We start from the raw sequence: 27082 nt of genomic DNA, 5'->3' as shown, positions 1-27082 counted from the left end.
CGTACTCGATTTGTCTGGCACCTTCAACTAAGCATAATCATTTTGAGAATCATCCATTTGGTTGCATACAAGAATAGTTCATTCTTTTTAATTGCTGAATATTTCATTCCATCAGGGAGAGCAAGGAATAAATGATGGAGTCGGCATGTGTTTAACGTTTAGAAACTGTCAAATTATTTACCACTTTCCCAGAAGGCTATGAGACTTTCAGTTTCCCCACCATCTTGGCAGCACTTGACATTGTTAGTCTTTTTAGTTTTAGACCTAATAGGTTTGCAGTGATATCTCACTAGAGTTTTACTTTCCTTTACAGCTAATAATATGGAATATCTTTTAGTGTTATTTGTCGTCCATATATTTTCTTTGAGTGTTAATTTAAAAAAAATTAATTGGCTTTTATGCTATTTATTGAGTTTTGGGTTCTGTATATGGTTCTGTATGTTTTGTTCTTAAAGTGACTAGAATATATTTTCTCCAAGTCTGTGCCTTCTCTTTTCATTCTCTTACCAGTGTCTTTTAAAGTAGAAATTCTTAACTCAGATGGATTTCAGTGTATTGATTTTGTCTTTTATGAGTTATGCTTTGGTGCTGCATCTAAGAAATCTTTGCCTAACCAAGTTTACAAAGACTTTCTCAAATGTTTTCTAGAATTTTTTGGTTTTATATTTAAATATATTATCCATTTGATGTAATTTATGTAAATGTGAAATATAGGTACAAGTTCATTTATTTTTGCATATACATTTCTAAAATTCAGAAACTAAAACTTATGAAAAGACAATTGTTTTTCCACTGATCTGCCTTTGTACCTTTGTTAAAAATCAAATGACTGTATATTTGTACATCTGTTTCTGTACTCTTTATTACATTACATTTATCTCTTTGATACATATACTACATTGCCATGGTTGCTGTACTTAGAATATGGGTAATCTTTCCACTTTTTCTTCTTTTAAGAAAAAAAATTCTATTCTAGGTCCTTTGAATTTAGAAATAACTTGTTTATTTCTACCCAAAAAGAAAAATCTCCTGAGATTTTGATCTGAATTCGAATGTATCTAGGAATAATTGATAGCTTAAAAAATGTTGAGTTTTCTGATCTATAAATATATCTCTCTATTTAAATAGATATTTTAGGAATTCCACATATTTTGTAGTTTTTAGTGTATAAAACTTGCACAGTTCAATTTCTCCCAAAATATTCTATATATCTGATGCTACTGTTCAGTATACCTTTTTTTTTATATTTCAATTTCTGATGACTGTTGATAGGATATAGAAATATCATATAATCTGTATAGTCATTTTTATTCTACTGCTATGCTAATCTCTTATTTGTTCCAATAGCTTTTTGTAACGAACCAAATGATGTTTTACATAGATGATCTTCCATCCATGAGTGAAAGACAGTCTACTTCTTTCTCAATGTGAAGATCTCTGATTTCTTTATTTGTCCTATTCCTCTAGCTAGAAATTTTAGTTTAATATTGATTAGGGGTTGTGACAGTGGATACCTTAATTTTTTTTTCCTGGTCTTGGGGCAATTTCTGTTCTTACAGTCAAATATGATGTTAACTGTAGTTATTCCAAAGGAGCCTTTTAGCTAGTTGAAGAAATTTCTTTGTAATTCTAGTTTATTGAGTTTTTTTTTTTTTTTTAATCAGGAAGGAGTAGATGCCAGTTATTGTTAAAGTCTATTTCTATATGCACTGAGATGATTTTCTGTTTGTTAATATAATGAATTCCATTGATTTATTTTTTAATATTAAGCCAACCTTCTGCTCATGGATCAAACCAAATAGTTCATGATATCTGAGCCTTTGTATATATTTTTAAATTTAATTTTATTAAAATATAGTTTAGAATATTTGCACTGATGGTCCATGTGGGATATTTCCGATTTTTTTTCTTGCAATCTCATTGTCTGTTTTGTACCATTATAATTCTGGCCTCACAAAGTTAGTTGTAAAGTCTTCCTCTGCCTTCTAACTTAGTTTCTTGAAGGGTTTTGTGTAAAATCTGTATGATTTTTTTCCAAATAATGAATATAATTCACCAATAAAGCTGATTGTGCTTGTAGTTTTCTTTGTTGAATGATTTTTACTTATAAATTTGATTTTTTGATAGATATAGGGCTATTCAAGTAATCTGTTTTTCATCAGTGAGCTATTCAATTTGTATGTTTCAAGATATCTATTGTTTTCTAAAGTGTTCAGTATATTTGCATAAAGTAGTTTTCAAAATACTTATCTTTTAAAAATATGTATAGTGATGGTATCTCTCTCTCTTTTCTGATATGAATAATTTATGTTTTCCCTCTATTCATGATCACTCTGGCTAAAGACATTATTTTTATCAATATTCTCAAATAAGTAGCATTTGCTTTTAGTAACTTTATTTTTTATTTTATTAATTTTTACTCTGATCTTTAGTATTTTATTTTTCTCTCAATGTGGTTTTATTTATAGTCTTTTGTTTTTATAATTTCTTAAAGTAGAAACTGATATGGATTTTTGTCCTTTGTTCCCCTCTAATGTATGTATTTGATGCTGTATATTTTCTATAAACACTGCTTCAGCTGTACCCCTTGAATTTGGCATTTTGTTTTTATTTCCATTCAGTTAAAATTACTTTGCTTCTTTTTTTTTTTTTAATTTTAAGTTTGTCATTGACCCATGGTTAATTGGTGTATGTTATTTCAATTGCAAATATGTGGCAGACAGTTCAGAAATCTTTCAATTGTTTATTTCAAATTTAACTCCAGTTTGGTTGGATAAAATACCTTTTATGATTTTCATTTTTATCTATGTTTCATTTTATCTATCTCTCTTTTTAAAAAGTATTTATCACACAACCTTTATCATCTCAACCATTTTTAATTGTACTGTTCAGTAGTGTTAAGTACATTCACACTATAGTGCAGCCAATGTCTAGAACTTTTCATCCCACAGAACTGGAACTCTATACCATTAAGCAGTAATACCATATCCTCCTTCCAGCCTTTGGTAACTGCTATTCTATTTTCTGTCTTTATGAATTTGATTACTCTAGGTGCCTCATATAAATGAAACTATGCAGTATTTGTCTTTCTGTGACTGACTGGTTTACTTACCTTAGTATAGTGTCCTCAGGTTTCATCAATGTTCTTGAATATCATATACTTCTCTACCTTTATAAAGGCTGCATAGCATTCCATTTTATGTATATACCACATTTTGTTTATCCATTCATCCATAGATGAACACTGGGGTTCCTTCTATTTCACAGCTATTTTGAATAATGGTACTTTGAATGTGGGTATACAAATATGTCTTTATGACCCTTGATACCAATTATTTTCATTTATATACCCAGAAGTGGAATTTCTGGATCATATGATAATTCTATATTTAATTTTTTGAGGAATTGCCATACTCTTTTCCGTAGAGTACTCTTTTCTTTGGGCTCTGCAAAATGATGAGGAAAGAAGGTGATTTCTTTCTTGCTGCATGTAGTTCTACATGAAGTATATGCCCCCAAATCAAGTTATCTTCCAACTTGAGAACAAAAAAAGTAAAAATGGCTGTACCATTTTACATTCACATCAGAAGTGTGCAAGTATGCTAGTTTCTCCACATTCTCACCAATATTTGATTTGTTTTGTTTTCCTGTTTTTTTGAGAGTAGTCATCCTAATCAGTGTGAGGTGATCTCATGATTGGAGGTTTAAAAAAATTTTTTTTTAAGATTTATTTATTTGAAAAAGAGAGAGAGAAAGAGTGTGAGCAAGTAGGGAAGGGCAGAGGGAGTGAATCTCAGGGAGACTCCCCACTGAGCACAGAGTCTGACATGGGGCTTGATCTCATGACCCCTGAGAGTAGGACCTGATCTAAAACCAAAAGTTGGACACTCTACCAACTGAGTCACCCAGATACCCTTTGATTTTCATTTTTATAGGAATTCTTTATATCTTTTGGTTATTAATCCCTTATCAAAAAAGTGAGTCGCTTGTGTTTTTCCCATTCCATAGATGGCTTTATTAATTGTACCCTTTGATGTACAAAATGTTTTAATTTTAGTGCAGTCCAGTTTATCTATTTTATTTAATTGCCTCTACTTTGGTATCATATTCACATAGTCACTGCAACATTCATGTTATGAAACTTTCTCCCTTGTTTTCTTCTAAGTTTCATAAGTTTGACTCTTATTTTTAGGTCTTTGCCCTATTTTGAATTATTTTTTGTGTGATATAAGAGAAGGGTCCAACTTAATTTTTTTGTGTAGAGATACCCAGTTTTTCCAACACCGTTTGTTAGAAAGACTTCTCTCTCCATTGAATGCCCTTAGCACCTTTGTCAAAAAACATTTGATAACATATGCAAGAATTTACTTCTGGGTTTGCTATTTTTCCATTTGTCTGTATGTCTGTCTTAATGCCAGTACCACACAATTTTGATTACCATAGCTTTTTAATTAGTTTTGAAGTTAGGAAGTATGGCTCTTCCAATTATATTCTTCCTTTTCATGATTGTTTTGGCTGTTCAGGATTGCTTGAGACTCCATATGAATTTTAAGTTGGATTTTTTTTCTATTTTTATAAAAAAATTTTTGGGATTTTGATAAGAATTACATTAAATATATAGTTAACTTTGTGTAGTATTAACAGCTTAACGATATTAAGCCTTCTGATCTGTAAACATGAGGTGTGTTTCTCTTTAATTGTTTTTAATTCTTTTGTCAATTTTTTGTAACCTTCAGTTGTACAGATGTTTCACTTCCTTAATTAAGATTAATCCTAAGTATTTTATTCTTTGTGATGCTATTGTAAATGAAATTGTTTTCTTAATTTCCCTTTTGGATTGTTCATTGGAAACTTTTTTTCATAGTTGAGAATCTTTCTGGAAAGATATTCTAGGTACCCCTAAAAAGAAGTTGGAAATTTCATTTGCTGTATAAATGTTTTTCAGGTCAAAAAAAATGTTTTTCAGGTCATGTTGGTTAATAATTTTGTTGTTGTTTGTTTTTGTCTTCTATACCTACTGATTTTCTGTCAAATATCCCATCAATTATTGAGAGGGGAATATTAAACTACCCAGCAATATTTGGTGATTTACAGTGACATCAGTTTTTGTTTCATGTATTTTGAAGTTGTTATTAGGCACAACCATTTAGTGTTACCCTATCCCTGAATTAAATGACCCCTTTTTGTCCTTATGAAATCATCCACTAAAGAGAGTGATCTAAATGAAAATGACATTTGAATTAAAACAGTTGCTAACATTTCTGAGATAGAAATAGAAAAAAAAAGATGAAGGAGGGGGGAAAGAAAAAGGAAGGAAATAAAGAGAAGAAGAGAAAGAGAAGAAGGAGAAGAGGAAGAGGAAAAGGAGAAGGAAGAGGAAGACTAGGAGAAGAATGTAAAACAAATATAGATTTTACTCTAAATACAGTGCCAAGCCCAGAGAACAAAATAACTATTAGACCATGACTATGTTAGTCAAGTAAGAACTTTTCTGGCCTTTGATAAATTTCTTTTTTTTTTTCTATTATTTTTTTGAACCCTGAAGAAATAAAAAACAAAGAGTATACAAGAATGAGAATATAGAAGAGCAAGGTTGGGAAAGGAAGACACCTACCATAACACCTTTTTCCACTGAAGGTATGTACCCTGCCAGAGACCAAATTGAGATAAGAGTAAAAGCTAAGCTTTATCTTAGCTTATAAATTTTAATTATTAATTTGGACTGGCATTAATTACTGACTTGATATAACTTTTATGACTGGAAATAATTATAAGAATTTATGTTACTAAAGTATGGACGGAAGCCACAGAACTTTCTCTGATTTGCCTGAAAAGTCAGAAATTGCACTGTGAAAGATAAAAAGATGGTAATTTCTGACTTTCTCTCATTATATTGCTTGTTTAACCTAACATTAACTTTATCATGATGTCTTTCCAATTTGTCTTTGGCTTTTTCCTAGGCTACCTTGATCTGACCTTCTTCTTATTAGATGCCAATTTGTTTAAATTCTACTAAGCTACTTTCTTCTCATCTTTTAAACACCTTAAATTGTCAATAAGATGACAGATTTTTAAATCAAGATGGGAAATGAAACTCAGAATCTATTCTTTACTGGCTTTTCTTGTAAAGCAATTAACAAGTATTTTGACTGAGGAGCTTCTTTACTTTGCAAAGAAAGCTATTACCAGGTTATTTATCAAAGAGTTTTGAAGAGACCTCAAAAAAGCATCCTTCTTACACATATTTTGCCTCCCTATTCTTCACTTGACAATAAAAAAACAATTGAGTTTAGCTATATAAACATTATGCTAATCACATTCATTTCTGCAAGCTGCTTAACATTGTGCCTAATTACCATGAAGCACAATAAGGATTAGTCATATTATTAAATATGCTAGATAATTTTGTTGTAAATTTTATTTGATTAAAACCCTAAATCCTGCTCATATGTGTTCAGACATCATAATATGTTGCTCAGGAAACATAGTCAGCTACTCACAACTTAGAAAAGAAAGCTCGTACTTTCCTTCTTTTTGTTGTTTTCTGTTATCTTGCCGCTCTGAAGTTCTCTTGATGGCTTACATGGTCTTTAATTCCAAGGTGGATAGCCCTAGCATGTTGAGGAAATGTATAGGGAACAGCTTATTGATAATCTTATCCTTTAGACTTTTCTCCTTCAATCTCTTTATAGGTGGTAGAGTTTCTCAGGCGATGTCATAGGTCCCCTTCTTTTATTCAGGGAGAGTGTAGACTCTCATTTTTATTCATGGTTTTAGGTTTCATCTATATGCAGAAGATTCTAAATATTTATCTTTTATCCAGTCTGCTTCCCTCTTCTATTTCTCAACTCTGACTAATTCACATCTCCCTTTGAAGATTCAAAAGCATTTTCAAATTAATGTATCCAAAGCTCAGCTTGTGATATTCTACACAAAGCCCCCAACCCATAGTTGTCATTATCTCAGTAAGTGCTACCACTTGGTTCACTCATTAAATAAGTGTTAATTCAATGCCTGCTATATTAAAAAAAAAAAAAGCACTGATTTAGCTCTACATAATAGCTTTAAAAAAGACAAAGCCCTTGCTTTCATGGTGCTTATGCCTCAGTATACACAAATGTTCGACGAATACAATTATGAGTCTCTTGAGAATTCTCTTTCTCTTTAACTTTGTAGATTTAACTTCCAACATAAATATCAAATTAGGTGAATATGACACTGAAGCAGAAGCAATAAAATCAGACCAACAGGAAAAGAGGATTAAAACACCTACAGACTAGGACATACTAGTATAGCTATATACTAGTATATATACAGACTAGTATATATACAGGGTATACAGACTAGGACCTACTTCAGCCACAACAAGTACTAAATGTATGGCCATGAGACTAATTACACATCACACTGGCTATTAAGTCTGAATGGACAAATAAAATGCCTTACCTGATAAAGATTTACTTGGAGACAAGATAGAGCTGATACTTTACATGGATGTCAGTTCCTACATTTTAAAGTGGCCAAAAGAAGGGAAAAATTGACACAACACATTTTGCCAGTAATATTTAACTGAAAATACTTGGAGTGCCATAGTGCAAAAAGCAGTCAAAAAGGGCATCAATGGCAGTTATCCAGTGAAAACATTCCATTTGTGCTGTGAAATTGTGGGCCATCTTAGCTAGCTATAACTATTTACTTCAAATAAAATACTGGAACAAACCTTGCTATTACAAAATCTTTGCCAGTAAAACAAACACTTTTCTTTAAAGCCTGTATTTGGGCTGTTGGTACCAAAAACCTTCACATTGGTTTAGGAAAGCATGTATGTTATTTGAAAGATGCACTTTAATGAAAATACTATTTATATGCACTTTTTATTTGTTTCCTACTTGTTTTAAGGCAATTACTATTGACATCATGATATTCAAAAATTCCTTAAATGTCTCTGAGTTTGAGTACTGGATATGCTCCCAGTGATATGTGTAATATTATAACAGATAACATAAGCACAAAAAAAAAAAAAACATAAGCACAATTTTATCTTCTACACAGGGGATAAACAATAACTTTGATTTTTGTAATAATAACAAGTGATGGTATATATGATAGCTCTTTGTAAACTATGTCACTCTCTACAATCCTAATATTATAATAAAACTATTTTTTGAGCAACTTCTACTCTAGTGATTTAATTCATTTAATAAAATAATTATTATTATTACTGAAAGATTGTTAAAATGTAAAGTTAAACACACACACGAATGCATATACACAAATATGTCATTACTTCATAGAGAGATCATCTCAAGGTCAATATTACAATGGTTGGAGAACTGCCATTGTAAAAAGAGTCCCCTTGAGACGTTTATATGCTTATTTATTTTCTAAAATATTACTCATTTCAGTATGCTTTGTTAACAATCATTTAACTGAACTCTCTAGATATATTAGTATATTATTCAAATAGTAAAGCTTTGTTCCAGACAAAATTAGTGACCTGAATGCTTTTGCTGCTCATTATAGTAAATTTTTGCTAATTCCAAAATGATATAATCTTATATTAATATATCAAATCCATGACAGAGCTGTTTGATTTAAGAATTAATTTTTTTCATTATTGTGTAAGTATAAAATCTGATAGAAACTACAAAAAAGTTCCTAGAAATAATAAAGATATAAGATAAATATACAAAAATGTATGTCTATATACAAGCATTAAATGACCAGAAACTAAAATAAAAATAATTTAGGATAGTAAAAAAAAAATACTTACCGAGTCTTCTAAACCGGGAACATAGAAGAATGCCACCATTTATTTAGATCCTCTTTAAATTCTCTGATAAATGTTTTGCAGCTTTTTATGTACAGGTCTTGCATGTTTCTCATCAGATTAATCTCAACATATTTCATATTTGTAAATCCAACAAAAGCTGTGCAAGACCTGTATACTGAAAACTACAAAATATCATTGAAAATTTTTAAAAGATCTAAATAGATAGGGCTATAATGAGTTCAAATGTCCAAAGACTCAATATTGTCAAGATGTCACTTCTCTCCAAATTGATCAACAGATACAAGTCAATTCTAATAAAAATCCTGGTGGGAACTCCAAGACTTACTATAAAGCTACAGTAATCAAGTCAATGTGGTATTGGAGAAAGAGTAAACAAATAGATCAATAGAATAAGACAGAAGGTACAGGAATAGACACTCCATTAATATAGTCCAGTGATCTTTGATAAAGGAGCAAAGGCAATACAATGGATCAAAGAAAGTCTTTTCAACAAATTGTGCTGGAACAACTGGACATCCATATGCAAAGAATCTGAATCTAGACAGGCCTTATATGCTTGAAAAAATTTTATTCAAAATAGAACATAGACTTAAATGTAAAATACAAAATTATAAAACTCCTAGAAGATAACGAGAACCTAGATGATGCTGGGCTTGGCAGTAACTTTTTAACTACAACACCAAAAGGATAAAAGAAAAAATTGATAAGCTGGATTTTAGTAATATTTAAAATTTTGTTCTACATGAAAGACATTATCAAGTATATTAGAAGATGAATCAAAAACTGGGAAAAATTATTTGCAAAAGACACATCTGATGAAGGATTGTTAACCAAAATGTAGGGGGGAAATCTTAAAACTCAACAATGCAGTATCACCTCACACCTTCAAAATGGCTAAAATCAACAATACAAGAAACAACAGATGTTGACAAGGATGTGGAGGAAAAGGAACCCTCTTGCACTGTTGGTAGGAATGCAAACAGGTGCAGCCACTATAGAAAACAGTATGGAAGTTCCTCAAAAAATTAAAAATAAAACTACCTTATTACCTAGCAATCACACTACTGAGTATATACCCAAGGAATACAAATACACTAATTCAAAGGCATACATGCACCTCTGTATTTATAGCAGGATTATTTACAATAGCCAAGATATGGAAGTAGCCTAAGTGTCCATCCATAGATGAATGGATAAAGCAGAGGTGGTACATGTATGTGTTTGTGTGTATATCTATATATACACATATATAAATAATGGAATATTATTCAACCATAAAGAATGAAATTTTGCTATTTCCAATACCATGGTTGGAATTGGAGAGTATAAAGCTAAATGAAGTCAGTCTGAGAAAAACAAATACCATATGATTTCACATATGGAATTTAAGAAACAAAACAAATGAGCAAAGGAAAAAAGAAAAGAGAGAGACAACCAAGAAAGTGACTGTTACTATAGAAAACAAACTGATGGTTACCACAAGGGTGGTGGGATAGGTTAAATAGGTGATGAGGATTAAGGAGTGCATTTTCAATGAACACTGGGTGATATAAGAAATTTTTTTTTATATATATATTTTATTTGGGTAGCCCGGGTGGCTCAGTGGTTTAGCGCCTGCCTTTAGCCCAGGGTATGATCCTGGAGTCCTGGGATCGAGTCCCATGTCAGGCTCCCTGTATGGAGCCTGCTTCTCCCTTGGCCTATGTCTCTGCCTCTCTCTCTCTCCCTGTGTCTTTCATGAATAAATAAATATTTTATTTACACACATAGAGAGGCAGAGACACACATAGAGAAGCAGAGACACAGGCCGAGGGAGAAACAGGCTCCCCACAGGGAGCCCGATGTGGGAATCAATCCCCAGACTCGAGATCACGCTCTGAGCCAAAGGCAGACGCTTAACCACTAAGCCACTCAGGCATCCCTGATGTAAAGAATTGTTGAATCACTATATTGTACAACTGAAACTAATACAACACTATGTTAACTAATGGAATGAAAATTAAAAACTTAAAAAAATATATCTCAACAATAAAAAAATAATAATAATTAATAATTGGGCCAAAGACCTTAACAGATACCTTGGCAAATATATAGAGATGGAAAATAAGCACATAAAAGACATTCCACATCGTAAAGTCATCATGAAAACAAATTACAAGATACTAGTACATACCTATTACAGAGTGGCCAAAATGCCTAACACTGGCACCATATGCTGGTGGGGATGTGGAGCAACAGGAAATCCCATTGATTCCTGGGAGGAATGCAAACTGGTGGAACCACTTTGGAAGGGAGTTTGTCAGTTTCTTACAAAACTGAATATGCTCTTACCATATGATCCAGAAATCATGCTTTATTTAGTATTTACTCCGAATTGTAGAGGAAACTTAAAACATGTTATTTAATGAAAGAAACCAATCAAAAAAGCTACAAATGGCATGAGTCCAACTATATGACATTCTAAAAAAGGCAAAACTGTGGAGACAAGAAAAAGATCAGTGGTTCCCAGGGGGGACGAGGAAGGAAGTGAGGGGTAAATAGGTAAAGCACAAAAGATTTTTAGGGCAGTGAAACTATTCTGTGTGATGTACAATGGAGGATACATACCATTATACATTTGTCAAAACTCATGGACTATATAATGTCAACAGCGAACCCTAATGTAAACTATGGAATTTGGGTGATATATGTCAACCTTAGTTCATCAGTTATTACAAACACTTCAGTCTGATGGGGCATGCTGATAACGTATGAGGCTGTGCATGTGTAGGGACAAATGGTAGACAGTAAATTTCTATACCTTCCTCTAAATTTTACTATGAAACTAAAACTGCTCTTATCGAAGTCTATTTTTAGAATTATTTTGGAAATGACAAATGGATTCTAAAATACATATGTCGATAAAAAGAACCTAAAATAGCTAAAACTACTTTTAAGATGAAGAACTAACACTACCTGAATTAGGAATTTATTTAAACACTTCCTGATTCCAAAATTTATTTAAACTTAACCAAGACAGTGTTACTGGCATAAAATAGACATATTGGATACTAGAACAAAGTGTACATAAATGGATAGACAAATTACAGACTACAAGAACGTTAATTATTTTCCCAAGCACATAGTATAGAATCATCATCATCATCATCATCATCCAGAATCAATTATTTATTTGCTTATTTCTTACGATATGCCTGACACTGTGCTAAATGTTTTACATTACTTATTTAATTAAATCATCTGAAAATCCTGTAAGAAAGGTATAATTTTCTTCATTTCACACATGAGTAAAGAGATTTGAGGGATTAGGTAAAATGTTTAGTTCAAAATCAAAGCATCTGAAAGTGAATGGGTGTCTAGTCTTTTCAATACCCACCACCTGACCAAATAAAACCCAGAATTATTGGCTCATGTAAGAATTATTGAATAAATAAATTGAACACAACAAGGGACAGACATTGGCTTTGGCACTCAACACATCAGCAAAAACAGACCTTGGTCAGTGATTGAACTGCAGCACCCTGACTAACCAGAGTGTATTATTTTATATAATTATTAATATATTAATAATATAATATAATATAATATGATTAAAGAAGATTTGTGACTTTGACTTAGGCAAAGCATATTTAAAATATAACTTCAGAAGCATGATCCATAGAGGAGCAAACTGATTGGATTTTATCAAAATTTTAAATTTCTAGTTTCCATAGACACAATTAGAATGGGTTGGTATATTTTATTTATACCTGTGTTAATTTTCAGTTTCTTACTTACCCCTTCCTCCCTCACTCCTGGACTGAATACAGTCTCTCTTCTTCCTTTCTTTGCTTTTCCTTCTAGAAACTGGTACTGCCATGTCATTTAAGAGAAATTTTAATATCCTAAGTATCACTTACTTAGTACATCAACACATCACAGTAGTTAATGGGTTTTAAGCATATAGATATGTGAAGATACTGAAAAATAGAAAACACTAATTTGTGTGGGTTTTGTCCTCCTTCTCCTGTTTGGAAAGAGGAGAGATTTTGAAGATACAATTAAGATAAATACAGATGGTTCCCAATTTACGATGGTTTGACTTACAATTTTACAACTTTACAATGACGTGAGAGTGGTAAGCACTCAGTAAAAACCATACTTTGAATTTTGAATATTGATACTTTCCCAGGTTAGCTATATGTAGTGTAATACTCTTGTGATGCGGGCAGCAGCAGCTGTAGCTCCCAGTCAGCCATGCAATCACGAGGTAAACAACCGACACACTTGCAACCGTTCTGGACCCCCACAGCCATTCTGTTTCTCACTGTCAATACAGTATTCATTAAGTTGCGTGAGCTTTTCATCAGTTTATTATAAAATAGGCTTTATGTCAGATGTTTTTGCCCAGTTGTGGGCTAATGTAAAGGTTTTGAGCACATTTAAAGTAGGTTAGGCTATGATGTTCAGTATATTAGGTATATAAATGCACTTTTGACTTCTGATATTTCTCACTTATGATGAGTTTATTGGGACATAACCCCCTTGTAAGTCAAGGAAGATCTGTATAATTTCTTAGTAATTCTTATTATGGATATAATTATTTAGAAAATATGACTATGCCCAGATGGTTTGTATTTACTTCTCACTCCCCTCAGTGGTTCCCTGCTTTTCTGAATGTGTTAACACAATGTGAATTTCACTTTACTAATGGAATCAAATCTGAAGAAATAAGAAATAATGGCTCCTAATTATGCCAAAAGACCTTCCTGAATTAGCCCATCTTCCAAATAGCATCTAGTTTGGTTTCATATTTAGACTCTTAACAGTTTTAAATCATATCTATGGCAGTATGAATTGCATTACTTTTCTATATTCTGTAAAATATTGGCTGACTTCCCCAAGTGAAACTCTTTTTCTCTGTTTAGCAGAATCCAAGTAATTAAAATGCATTTTTTTCCTCAGTTTCATTTAATCTTTCTGAAGGTGTTTTTATCTGACTGAAAAGTAATGCTTTCAATTTTCTTACAGATTAAAATATCCTAGTAGAAATTTTCGCATTTGCTGAATAGGTTTTACATTTCCAGCTTTATATTTCTTTCTTTTTTTTTATTTAAACAGTTTCAGATGTAGTGTTCAATAATTTATCAGTTGCATATAACACCCAGTACTCATCACATCATGTGCCCGCCTTAGTGCCTATTACCCAATTACCCCATAACCTCTCCTTCCATTCCAGCAACCCGCAGTTTGTGTCCTAGAGTTAAGAGTCTCTCATGTGTTTTTTCCTCTCTGATGATTTCCCATTCCATTTTCTCTCACTTTCTCTATGATCCTCTGCACTGTTCCTTAGATTCCACGTATTAGTGAAACTATATGATAAATGTCTTTCTCCAACTGACTTATTTCACTCCAGCATTATACCCTCAGTTCTATACAGGTCACTGTAAATGGAAGTATCTATCCTTTCTGATGGCTGATATTCCATTGCAGTTTGGCTATTGTGGACATTGCTGCTATAAACATTGGGGTGCAGGTGCCCTTTCAGATCACTACAGTCATATCTTTGGGATAAAGTGGTAGTGCAAATACTGGATTGTAGGTTAGCTCTATTTTTAACTTCTTGAGGAACCCCTGTACCATTGTCCAGAGTGGCTGTACCAGCTTGCATTCTCACCAACAGTGTAAGAGGGTTCCCCTTTTTCCACATCCTTGCCAGCAAATGTCATTTCCCGGCTTGTTAATTTTACCATTCTGAGTGGTGTGAGGTGGTATCTCATCGTGGTTTTGATTTGTATTTCCCTGATTCCAAGTGATGTGGAACATTTTTTCCATGTATCTGTTGGGCATGTGTATGTCTTCTTTAGAGAAATGTGTTTTCATGTCTGCCCATTTCTTGATTGTTTTTTTGGGTGTTGAGTTTGAAAAAGTTCTTTATAGATCTTGAATACTAGCTGTTTATTGATAAAGTCACTTGCAAAGATGTCCCATTCCATAGGTTGCCTTTTAGTTTTGTTGACTGTTTCCTTTGCTGTGGAGATTTATATTTATTTCATTGGGCCTTTGACTGATTCCCCAAATCAAAAAGAGTAAATTATTTGTCCTCATTTTGGAATATGTGGAGAAAAGAGGCTTGAATATCCACCTAGTCTTAGGTATTTCTTTTCTTAAGCTTGGTCATGTTAAGTATCTTCCAAGTTATTGTGACAGGTGGAAAGTAACACAGCAATTACTGAAAACACTTCCAAAAGAAAAACCTTATGCTTCCTGAAGGGACTGTGTACTGTTCAAAACATCAAGTGACCAATTTGCTTATTACATACAAGAATCAATCTATCTGAAAACTAAAATAAATAAACTCTTAGTATATATAAGAACAAAATGTATGAACAATTTGACGTGAAAAATATATTTACACATAAAAATAAGGAAACTTGTTCCACTCTCACCAGTAATCCATTTAAACCATATATTAGGTTAATGTCCCGTTTGCTAAATAATAATACTGGTAAGAATGTGGTGACACTACTATACTCTGTTACTGTTGGATCATACAGCCCTTCATTTATTTAAGACATTTAGTAAACAGGTATTGTGTGTTAGGACTTGATGACATAATTCTGATCACAGCAATTCACTGACATGTTACATTCCATTGGTACAATGTATATGTATTTATGTATATGTAAATATGTGTGTATGTGTTTACAAAGCTATGAGAACTTGGAAAATGTAAATGTGCATCATTGGTGATAGGTAAAACAAACTTTAGAGTGCCCACTCTTTTTTAAGTCCATAAAACAAATAAAATACACATAAGTGTTCTAAAATAGAAAAACACCAAGACAAAAGATATATATATCTTATTTCTGTGTATGACTAGTATGTGCATATACAGATATACATATATACATATTCTATTTACTTCTAAAATTATTTTTCTTCATATATAATCTCTATGTTACATATGTAGAGATAATAGACTCACAAATATGAGTGTGTTCATTTGGGTGGGAGAGTCATTGTATGGATGTATGATGAACTTTTATATAAATCCATAAGCCTAAGTGTGCACTCAAAACTGTAAAACTGTTAGGGATGGTTACATCCAGGGTGAGGATTCTGGGAAAGTGATGAGTAATAAAAGAGTTATTTTTAGTTTGCCCTATTTATTTTGGTTGAATGTTTTACAGAGAATATTTTCACATATATCTATGTAGTAAAAAAAAAAAAAAGAGAGAGAACCAGATTGGTATTATTCTTTAGAATATTAATTTTTGACTTAATAAACTAATATGTTATTAATGAAATAGATTATCTGTTCTTGCTTCAAATCTTTTTTTTTTTTGGCAGATTAGGAAGTATTTAGACTACTTTGCCAATTCTAGACTCAACCTCATTCTTACACCATATGTTGTTTGAAGGGGAAGTGCATGGTTGTAGGGAGGGGTTATGTCCCTATTTCTTCCTTGAAGAAGTCTTTGAAACACTTAAATTGTAAAAGTCTATCAATCATATTGTGGAGTGAGAGTCAAGGTATTGTCAGTTTTATAATTCAGTTACATTTGTTAAAGTGTATGTTTATTTCTCCAGTCTGTGTTCATCCCTGTACTAGGAGAAAGATATGCTTTATATAAGTCAGTGGTTCACAAACTTTGCACTTATCACTTACGGGGCTTCTGAAAACAGAGATTTCTGAGCCCCTCCCATGGTGGCTATGATAAGCCTTTTGAGGTTAGAATGGGTTAATGTGCATTGTTGTTAAAGCCTCAGATGATTCTGAAATTGCGATTTCAGGCACCATACTTCGATAGTCAATGAGACAGGGAAAAGAGAAGAAATTCCCCCAGACTTCATGGAATTTAGAATCTAATTGGGTTTTATTAAGCTTCTTATTGTTGCTATAACAAATTACTATAAAATTAGTTGCTTAAAATGACACAGATCTATTGCAGTTCTTGAGGTCAGAAGTATACAATGGTTTTCAGGACTGAATCTTTTGGGGACTCTAGGGGAGAATGTTTCCTTCCTTTTCCACTTTATAGACACCAGGTGCATTCTTTGACTTGTGACCCCATCTTCAAGGACAGTGTCTTCAAATCTCTCTCTTCTCTGCTTTGTCATCACATCTCCCTCTCTGACTTTGACATTCCTGACTTTCTCTGATAAGGAACACTGTGATTATGTTGGGCCTACCTAGATAATCCAGGATAATCTTCCTATCTCAAAGAGCCTCAGTTTTTGCTCTTGTAAAGTAGCATAGTTAGAGATTCTCAGGATTAGGATGTGGGCATGACAAGATTCTGAACCATAGAAAATCATATTTATAGGTATGTTGGTAAATTAGAAGTAGTGTTGAACAATAAGTAAAAACATATTTTGCCATGGAGTTCTGGCTTTCAGTAAACCAACCAACCAACCAACTGTACAACCTTGACTAAGTCAATAAATCTCTTTCAAACATTCATTCATTGTTTAAATAGTTGTTTCTGAAACACCTAATAGTTTTTACTATGTTTCTATAACTATAAGCTAGTTTTGATTTTTTAATGTCAATCATATGTAAAAATAAGTGCAGATTTAAAAAATGCAAGTAGTCTAAATTTTAGGATTTATGTCTTTATATTTCAATACCCGTGTATCTTCTTTTGTGTTATAATTTCTGTGTGTACAATTATGCTATGTTTACTTGTAGAAAATATTGTTTTTCTTAGAAGTCTGGAACAAATGTATTTTATTTATTTTTTTATTTTTTATTTTTTTTTATTTTTAATTTATTTATGATAGTCACAGAGAGAGAGAGAGAGAGGCAGAGACATAGGCGGAGGGAGAAGCAGGCTCCATGCACCGGGAGCCCGATGTGGGACTCGATCCCAGGTCTCCAGGATGGCGCCTTGAGCCAAAGGCAGACAGACAGCCGCTGAGCCACCCAGGGATCCCCAGAATAAATGTATTTTAAATGTCATCTAACATATAATCAAGAATAAGACATTACAAGAATAAACTAGTTAGTTGTGATAATTGCATTCCTTTAGAGTCCTATGTCAGCAAGAGAGATGTGGGTTCTCTAACCTTTAAACAGAGATAAACAACATGATGAGAGCTTGTTGAGGGCATGGGGAAAACTGGATGGTGATATAAATTGGTAGGTGGTTGAATAAGGAAACGTTCAGACTTTGTAAATTTTCCCTAGATGGTAATTTTTTTGTCAAAATTCAAATGGAAAGAGAATCCATCAAATAATCTAATTTAATATTGGTAATACCATTCACGAGCACAGGCAGGGTGGAATATTTCTTATGTAACAAAATTTGTTTTGCTTAATTTCTAAGGAAATGAAATGTCCCACACAACATTCAAAACAGTTAGTTTAAGCACACCTATTTGTTAATACAAAATATAAGGTTTTAGTGTTTTCTACTCAAATATGTGTAAATTCGGAATTGGCTGTACCAAGAAAATGGTGTTTTCAGTATATTTTGACATTTATTAAGCACCACTAGAGGGCAGGATTATTTCTCAGTTTTACTTAAATTGATGCGGTAACTATGAGATTAACAAACTAATGGCGTCATACTTATATTTTCTCAAGCAATTTCTATATGATAGAAGTTTCAGATTAACTTCATTCTAATATTTTCTTGAGCTGTCCTTTAAAATAATCTCAAATTCCATCCTACTTCACAAATTATTTTACACATTTAAAAGAAGACATTCAAAAAAAAAAAAAAAAAGAAGACATTCATAGTTTAGAGACAGAACATGCTGTTTTGAATTTAAACCATTCCTGGTTAATTTAAATATAAAGGAAGATGATTTTTGTTTTTGGTTTTGTTTTTCAGTCCAGAAGAACATGAAGGAAAAAAAATAGTGGAATCATAATATATTGTAAAAAGTTTAGCTTAAAGTCAACAATTAATTAAACATGTCTTTATTGCAGGCCATTTTGTTAGACTGTAAGCACAGAAATATCTCATTTTTTTTTTTTTTTAGGTATATCTTCTTTTGGAAACCAGTCTTTATTCCTTTTTATAGAAATGAATCAGAGTACATTCTGTATGCTTTTGTACTTACCTCTATTTCAGATAAAACATTGAGTTATGGTCACCCTCTGACTATACTCCCTCACAAGACTTGTGAGCTCCTTGGGCACAGATCCAAGATTTTGTTGACATTATAACCCAGTATGCCAAGTGGGAATTGCCAGAAAGCAGATAGATACTCAATAGAAATCTGTGGCTTTATTATAATAATGGTATGGAAAAATCAATGAAAAATTAATTATTTACTATGGTAATATCTATACCGTATATTATTTTATTCAATTTCACATCAATATAGTATTGATTTTAAAATGACATATGGAGAAGAGTGAACCAACAACTTAGTTCTCAGGGATGTGCAATTCAGCAGTCATGTTTTAGGAAACTAATATATTTCTTGTATTATGTCCAGTGCTGAGCATAAAAATACCAAAGGACTAGTCTAAGCCCTTAAAAGACCAGTACAGATAAAAGTACATAAAACAAATAGCTTTAATCCTTAAAATTAAGGTTAAACATTTTGGTCAATTTGTAACAGGTCTGCAGGCCAGCTAAGGAAAATATATGTTCACCATTTGGATTATGCGATGGCACAGCATTGGGGAACAAAGGTTCTGCCAAATGACTGTAACATAGTAAGGTCAAACTGTATCATGAAATAATGTCAAAATATTATATGAAAATAATGGGTGAACCACTCAAACAGGTGTGCTCTTGGGCAAGTGATAGATAGCTTTTAAGAAGTGCTGCTTCATTGGCCTGTGAGCCCTGGGCTCAAAGCCTCGAGTGCAAAAAGCCACAAAAGTGTACCAGAGTAAAAAACACTACCCAGCAGTACCAGACAGTAATTCAGGAGATTTTGAGCATATCTGTTGTTTTCTAAATTATCTGTATTTATTCACTCACGTGTTCCTTTTACTGCATATTTATATAATGTGTATTATATAGTCAGAAAAAAAACATATACAGACACAGACACATTCACACATTCACCCACACAAACATACCCACATGGGAACAGCTACAAACACTATAACTATATGAGATTATGTGATTATGTGATTATTTGATTTTTCTTTGTAAACATTTGATGAAAACTTAAGCCAGATGTGACATACATGAAATATGACATACACATATATAGTCTCTATTACAGCCTGATTCAAAATTTCCTTCTCTTAATTTGTTTTCTGTCATTTGCTGGAAATTACATATCTGTGATACTCAGTTTTACAAATTCTTCCCTATTATTTGGATATATTATTGCACCAAAGCTGTGTCTGCTTTTAATTGTTTAAGTATATTTTTAAGGTACAGAGTTTTCAACACTGTATTTTCTTTTTCCTGCCAAATAGTTCTGTTTATGTTTAGTCTTAAGTTGATTTATAAAAATTTGGGAAAATTAATGTGAACACATATTTGAAGTGGTAGTCCATAAAGATTACTCTATACAGGAAAGGAAGTGAAAATTAATAGAGCTAAATGGATTGGAGGAAAAAATAAAAAAGTGGCTTAACAATGGAGAACCTTCTTATTAAAGGAGTAGGCCCATCCACGTCAAAGCAAATGGTGAGTGTTGGTCTTTTCTGATGGCTGAGTAATATTCCATTTTATATATAGACCACATCTCCTTTATCCATTCATCTGTCGAAGGACATCATGGCTCCTTCCACAGTTTGGCTAGCAAATTGAATTTAAACAAAATAAAGTAAGAAGGAAAAAAAAAGAAAAGAAAAGAAAGGAGTTGGTCAAATATACTGGGACTAACCAGAGAAAGAGCTGTTAGAGTAAATATAATCAGAGAGAGACTTTGTGATTTCAGTGTTAATCAGCTGTCTGAATAAAAGAAGAAAAAAATTTTTTTTTTTTTTTTGCTTTGCTGCCAGGACATTTCTTGGAGTGAGAGATACTTTCTGAGGATGACTTAAGTCTCTCTATTCTCATTTTTAAGGACTGTATATACTTTATCCTGACTTCCTATATGCCACATCTTTTACAAGCAGCAGGAGTTTGATGTCCTTTGATGTCCTCGAGTACTTGTGATTTTAAAGTATAAATGTATATATGAAATCAATTATATTATTAGCATATAATTATGTATAGAATTAATTACAAATGTACATATATGTATATGGGAAAAAACCTGATGGAATTCATAGTTTCTTTTTCTGCCTTTTTCTGTTATATGCAGGAAATATCTACTTTTCTAAGTTAAGCAGTTCTTATTTGTGAACACTGAGAATGATTGCTCTTGTCCTTGAGTGCATTTACTAACATAGGAAGGTAAATATTTAGAGCAATACATAGGGATTTAGCCTTGTGATTCCCATTATTGTGAAGAAATGTAAATATTTACAGTATATTTATCCCATGATGTTTGTCCTGGGACTCAGAATAATGAAATGAAACAACTGTTTAAAACAAGTTATCCACAGCCTTGAATAAATTTGTGACTTAACACAATGTGGAAGACATTATGGCTTCCTACTATCTTAGAATGCACTAAAACATAATCAGTGCCAGTATAGCCAACACTTTTTAAAGATGGAAAAACTTAAAATTGAGACTATAAGTAATCTGTAAGTGGCTTAAAGAAATACATTTTTAAGTGGAAAACTGGAGAACTAGTTAATTATAATTTTCTACCTTATATCATAAACATGGAAAGCCAGCAGGATAAATTTAACTTTTATTTTAACACAATATGTTATAGACTCTACCAGTGTAGAAATATAAGTAAATTAACTTTAAATGATATTTTCTGAAGATTTGTCATGTTAGCAGAAGGTAAGAGTAAGTATTGTACAATAGCCACTTTTGAGAATAAGAAAATAATTTCCTTTTGCTTTCTCTATTTTTTCTATCAATTTATTTATTTAAAATTCACAGTCCTAATTTGAAGGCATTAAAAGATCAGTTTTTTGTTTTTTGTTTTTTTTTTTTTAATATTGGAAAATAGTAGCTCTTTGGAGACCAGCTCAGGCATTGACATTATTCTCCTTGCTGTGAACTTGTCTACTCTTGAAAACATTTCTGGTTCTCCAACTTGCTAGCTATGTTTCCATCAGTTCCCATATTAGGAAAGTTGCTTGCAAGAGCATATTCTGTAGGTGATTTCCTACCTTGGTTGGCCTGATTCAAGGAGGAAGATGGCAATAGTCCTTTCTTACCAAATACCTCTCTTTCTGATTGGTAGGGAAGCCTTTTTTGTGTGTCTCCCCACCATGTGCTTATCACTATTGTCACCCTTACCACACTTAATTATTATAATTATTTATATGGTTACCTTTCCCAGTAGACAATACACTCTTTGAGAATAGAGAATGTGTCTTAAATCTATGTGTCTCCAAATTTTTTTGGAGACCAAATTTTTTATATCAATGTATATATTTTTTATTCAATGTATCTTTGATACCAAATTTTATTCAATGTATCTTTGACTATTTATCTAATTTTCACCATTTTATCTATATCTATAACCCTATCTTGAATTGTGTTAGAAAACATGGCTTAATTGTGGAAATGCACTTTTATGAAAATTAACATTCCACTGAATAAACCTAATTCCCTCTTGTTTGACACTGGGGACTATCTAAATAAAATTCCAAACTATTCTATGTGGCTCAGGTTTTACATTGTTAATTATCACATAAAATGGATTTGCACAATTCTCTTGGGATTTCAATTCTCAAAATGTGTTTAATCAGACATTAATTTAGTTTAGTTTTTAGTTTGCCAGTGAAATGATCTAGGGTATAAAATGAGTATGTATGTGTGTATTTTGGTCTGAACAGATTTATAGTGTCTATAAATTAGTGAACAAATAATGTTATTCATTTAAAATAACAGAGTTGGGAGAAAATATTGGAAGTGCTCATTTACCAAAGGACTGTTTGTTTATACTAGGGGGTAAAAAGTAAAGATACTATCATAAATACCTATTGTTTTAGCCTTGGATAGATGCATTAGGGTCCAGCAGAAGGGCACTAGAACTGCCAAAGCCAGGAAAGATACTGCGCATATGGGTTAGCATAAAACACAAACACCTTAAAAAAAAAAAAACACAAACACCTTTATTGACCAGACATTGTGTTTTAAACACTGTTCTCCACTAAAAGTGACTTAGGACTCCTTGGAGAAATGATTGATCCTAAGGCAAGGGAAGGGAAGTACAAGGTGAGCCTAAATATCTTATTGTATCAGAAAGTAGAAAATATTTTTATTTTCTAGAAATAAAATTATTTTTATCAGATAATTATTACCAGTTAAGGGATCACGTTGATCAAATCTAGGAGAATTTGAATATCAAAATAAATAAAATAATAATGGATCATACTATAGCATAAAGGAAGAAACCATGATCCATACTTATGTAAAAACTAAATGGATAAATAAATATTTGATAAGAAAAAGGATATTCGGGGATCCCTGAGTGGTTCAGCGTTTTGGCGTCTGCCTTCAGCCCAGGACATGGTCCTGAAGAACCGGGATCGAGTCCCGCGTTGGGCTCCCAGGATAGAGCCTGCTTCTCCCTCTGCCTGTGTCTCTGCTTCTCTCTCTCTCTCTCTATGTCTATCATGAATAAATAAATAAAATCTTAAAAAGAAAGAAAAAGGATATTCATATGATCTCAAATTATCTTCCAACAAAACACAATTACAAAAAAAAGAGTAAACCTTACTGACAACACCTTTACTGAGCATCTAAGTAAATATAACTAGTATTAGAACAAATTGAATTTATGTACTAGATGATATGAATGCAAAAGAAAAACACAGCATCACTCCTGCAGTATTCATGCCAAAGATACAAAATGTGAATCATATCAAAAGGAAATCTCAGACAAACCTAAGTGTAAGGGCATTCTGTAAAATAGTGGGTCCTGTAGTCTTTTTTTTTTTTTTAAGATTTTATTTATTTATTTATTTATTTATTTATTTATTTATTTATTTATTTATTTTTATTTGAGTGTGAGAGAGAAAATGTGAGTGGGGTGGGGGAGGAGGATGTGAAGGAGGAGCAGAGGCAGAGGGGCAAGCAGATTCTGGGCTGAGCCTGCACAGTGAGGGGCTTGATCCCAGGACCTGAGATCATAACATAAGCTGAAACTGAGTAAGACCTTTAACCAACTGAGCTACCCAGGCACCCCTGGGCCTATAATCTTTAAAAACATTAAGATCATGAAAAGAGACACCGAGAAATTGTTCCAGATTGAAGGAGGTTAATAAATGAATGTAACTCTATTTCTGAACTGAATTCTTTGTTAGAACAGATTTGTTTAGGACAATGATTGGCTAACTTGAATGGGGTTTGAGGATTGGATGATGATGATGTATTATTCTAGTTATCTATTGCATATGAAAACATTCTCAATTTAATGGTGTAAATTATAATAATAATGATTGTATCATGCTTACAGATTCTGTGGGTTAGGAATTTAGAAAGGGCCCAGTGAAGATAATTTCTTTCTACTCCATGAAACCAGAGAGTCGTCTAGCTGAAAACACTTGTTGGCTGGAAGCAAGAATCATTTGTTATGTTATTCACTTGCCTGGTGGTTGATTCTGGCTATTGGCTCAGAACCCAGACCTCCATGTTAGGCTTGTATTTCGGCACACTATGGTAGCTGGGTTCCAATAGTGAGTATCCGGAGAGAATCATACGGAAGTTCTATCATCATTTATGACTTAGCCTCAGAAGTTACTCAGATGCAAGGACAGTAAATAAAGACTTTCCCACTTTCTCCTTTTTTTAGGCTGAAACCACAAATTTGATGGGAGAAATGTGAAGCTCACTTTATAAAAAGAACATGTGAGATGGAAGAGAGATTAGGTTTTAGTCATCTTTAGAAAATAAAGCCTGTCTCATGTGCAATGATAATTAACTGATTTTGATAGTGTTGCTGCAGTTTTATAAGGCAGTCACCTTATATATAGAAAATCATAGTTAAATATTCAAGAGTGATGAGACATTATGTTGGCAATGTATCCACACATGGTTTCAGAAAAATATTAATTTATGTATGTATGTATGTTCCAGAAAAATATCTAATGGAAATGTTCTATTCTTACAAATTTTCTGTAACTTTTTAGTTGTTTGAAAACAAAAGCAAAAGCAAACATCTAGAAATATAAAGGGAGATTTCCAGGAGGACCAGATTAGACTACTTTGTAAAATGGAAATGAAGAAAGCAAACTAAAATAATGCCCCTGGGAGGGGACGGGAGTAGGGAGGGTGGATTTCCATTTGTAGGAGATGATTAAGCTGTAATGATAAAACTGTAACAATGATGACAGAAATGGTAAATAGAAGGCTTCCTAGGCTTTCTCTACTGGGAAGAACTAACTTGTTTTACAGAAATATTCTAGTATTCATGAATGGAGGAATTAGGTGTTCAGCTCCAACTTCAAGTGGAAAATAGCCTATCCTGCCAATAAAGTTGTTTTGCTTTTCCATCAGTAAAGATTTAAAACAGTTCTTTTCTACCTATTTTTCAGATAGTAAACTGGTCTTTTATTTTTTTATTATTTTTTTTAATTTTTATTTATTTATGATAGTCACAGAGAGAGAGAGAGAGGCAGAGACACAGGCAGAGGGAGAAGCAGGCTCCATGCACCGGGAGCCCGACGTGGGACTCGATCCCGGGTCTCCAGGATCGCGCCCTGGGCCAAAGGCAGGCGCCAAACCACTGCGCCACCCAGGGATCCCTAAACTGGTCTTTTAAAGATAATGTAAATATAGAAATAATTGAAGAAAAGATTTTTCAGGTTAGAGAGAATTGAAGAATCACATTCTTAGCTGTAATATTTAAGTATTGTTTTTTTAAATCCTTAAGTGAAAGAGAAATTATAATTGCTGTCAAAATCTGCTTTTTATCCTTCAGAACAGCACTGCACAATGGAAATATAGTGATGACTATATACATGCTATTAAATTTAATAGCCACATTATAGAAAAAGTAAAAAGAAGTTAATTTTAACAACATATTTTTAACCTGACATGAAGAAAATATTATTTCAATATGCAATAAATAGTAAAAATTGAGATTTTTTAAAAAAAATAATATTTATTATTTATTTGAGAGAGAGAGAGAGAGAGACAGAGATCATGAGCTGGGGGGAAGGGCTAAGGGAGAGGGAGGCTCCCCCTGAGCAGGAAGCCCAATGTGGAATTCAATCCCAGGATCTGGGAATCGTGACCTGAGCCAAAGGCAGACCCCTAACCCACTGAGCCACACAGGCACCCGAGATTTCTTACTTCCATTTTTTGGAAGAAGTCTTCAAAATCTGAATTGTATTTTACACTTAATGCACTTTTAAAAAGTTTCTATTTATTTTAGAGGATACAGAGAGTGCAATTGGGGAGGGGCAGAAAAAGAGGGAGAAAGAATGTGAAGCAGACTCCACACTGAGCTCAGAGTCCTGATGCTCAATCCCACAAGCATGAGATCATGACCTGAGCTAAATCCAACAGTTGGATACTTAACCTTCTGAGGCACCCAGGTGCCTCTAGAACACATTTTAACTGGACTAACCACTTTTAGGAGTATTCAGTAGCCCCATAGGACTAGCGGCTGCTATATTGGGCAGTGCAGCTCTGTAATATGTATGTGTACATAGTACTCATCATAGGATTTTTTAAATAAATATTTTATTTATTTATTCACAAGAGACACAGAGAGAGGCAGAAACATAGACAGAGGCAGAAGCAGGCTCCCTATGGGGAGCCTGATGTGAGATTCGATCCCAGGACTTGATTCCAGGACTTCAGGGATCCCGACCTGAGCAGGAGGCAGACGGTCAACCACTGGACTACCCACGTGCCCCCCGCCCCCCCCGGAATAGGATTCTACTACTGAGTATGAACTCAGTATTTGTCAGTAAACCTTTGTGTTATATTTAAAGTCCTGGATTGAAGAATTCTCTTCAGGTACCATTACATCTGAAATGTTTGAAGCCTCACTTCTCAATCCAGTAAATACTCAGGTACACAGTAGTATTGTTATACAAATACCTTCCCTGAGACTTATTCACTGTGGGCATAGCAAGCATTTATTCCAAAAAACTAATTAAAAAGGTTATTTTGTACCCTAGCTTAGATAGTATAAAATACTTCTCAAAAGGGAAGATCAAAATTGAAGATATTTTGTTGAAGTGTCAGGTATTTCTTGACTAGGAGGACATTGAATGTCTTCTGAGTGACAGATGCAAGATTTTTAAGGTAGTAGTAGAGGGAATTTCTATACTGGTAACTGGGCAATGACTTC

The 27082-nt window shown here is 32.9% G+C and overlaps 2 long non-coding RNA genes across 10 annotated transcripts in view; one reads left to right on the top strand and one right to left on the bottom strand.

The window, feature by feature from the left end:
* LOC111096362 overlaps positions 1-24452 on the bottom strand; it is a 56396-nt gene extending 31944 nt beyond the window's left edge. For 3 of the 5 annotated variants that reach the window (XR_005361082.1, XR_005361078.1, XR_005361080.1), the window contains exons 1-3: positions 22755-23320; positions 20344-20496; positions 18848-19012 (exon numbers count right to left, since the gene is read on the bottom strand). This is a non-coding gene — a long non-coding RNA (uncharacterized LOC111096362). Of the gene's footprint in view, positions 1-18847; positions 19013-20343; positions 20497-22754; positions 23321-24233 lie in introns of those variants that run through there. The other 2 variants (XR_005361079.1, XR_005361081.1) reach the window with 2 other exon arrangements.
* LOC102152190 overlaps positions 1-27082 on the top strand; it is an 80480-nt gene that overhangs the window by 48444 nt on the left and 4954 nt on the right. For 3 of the 5 annotated variants that reach the window (XR_005361069.1, XR_005361071.1, XR_005361072.1), the window contains one exon: positions 5546-5637. The exons of the other annotated variants lie outside the window; for them this stretch is intronic. This is a non-coding gene — a long non-coding RNA (uncharacterized LOC102152190). The remainder of the gene's footprint in view (positions 1-5545; positions 5638-27082) is intronic. 5 annotated transcript variants of the gene reach the window in all.

The sequence above is a fragment of the Canis lupus genome, chromosome 6 (genome assembly GCF_011100685.1).
Source record: "Canis lupus familiaris isolate Mischka breed German Shepherd chromosome 6, alternate assembly UU_Cfam_GSD_1.0, whole genome shotgun sequence".
Classification (NCBI taxonomy): domain Eukaryota; kingdom Metazoa; phylum Chordata; class Mammalia; order Carnivora; family Canidae; genus Canis; species Canis lupus.
The sequence above is the reverse complement of the archived record's forward strand: the minus strand, read 5'-3'. Positions and strand labels throughout refer to the sequence as shown.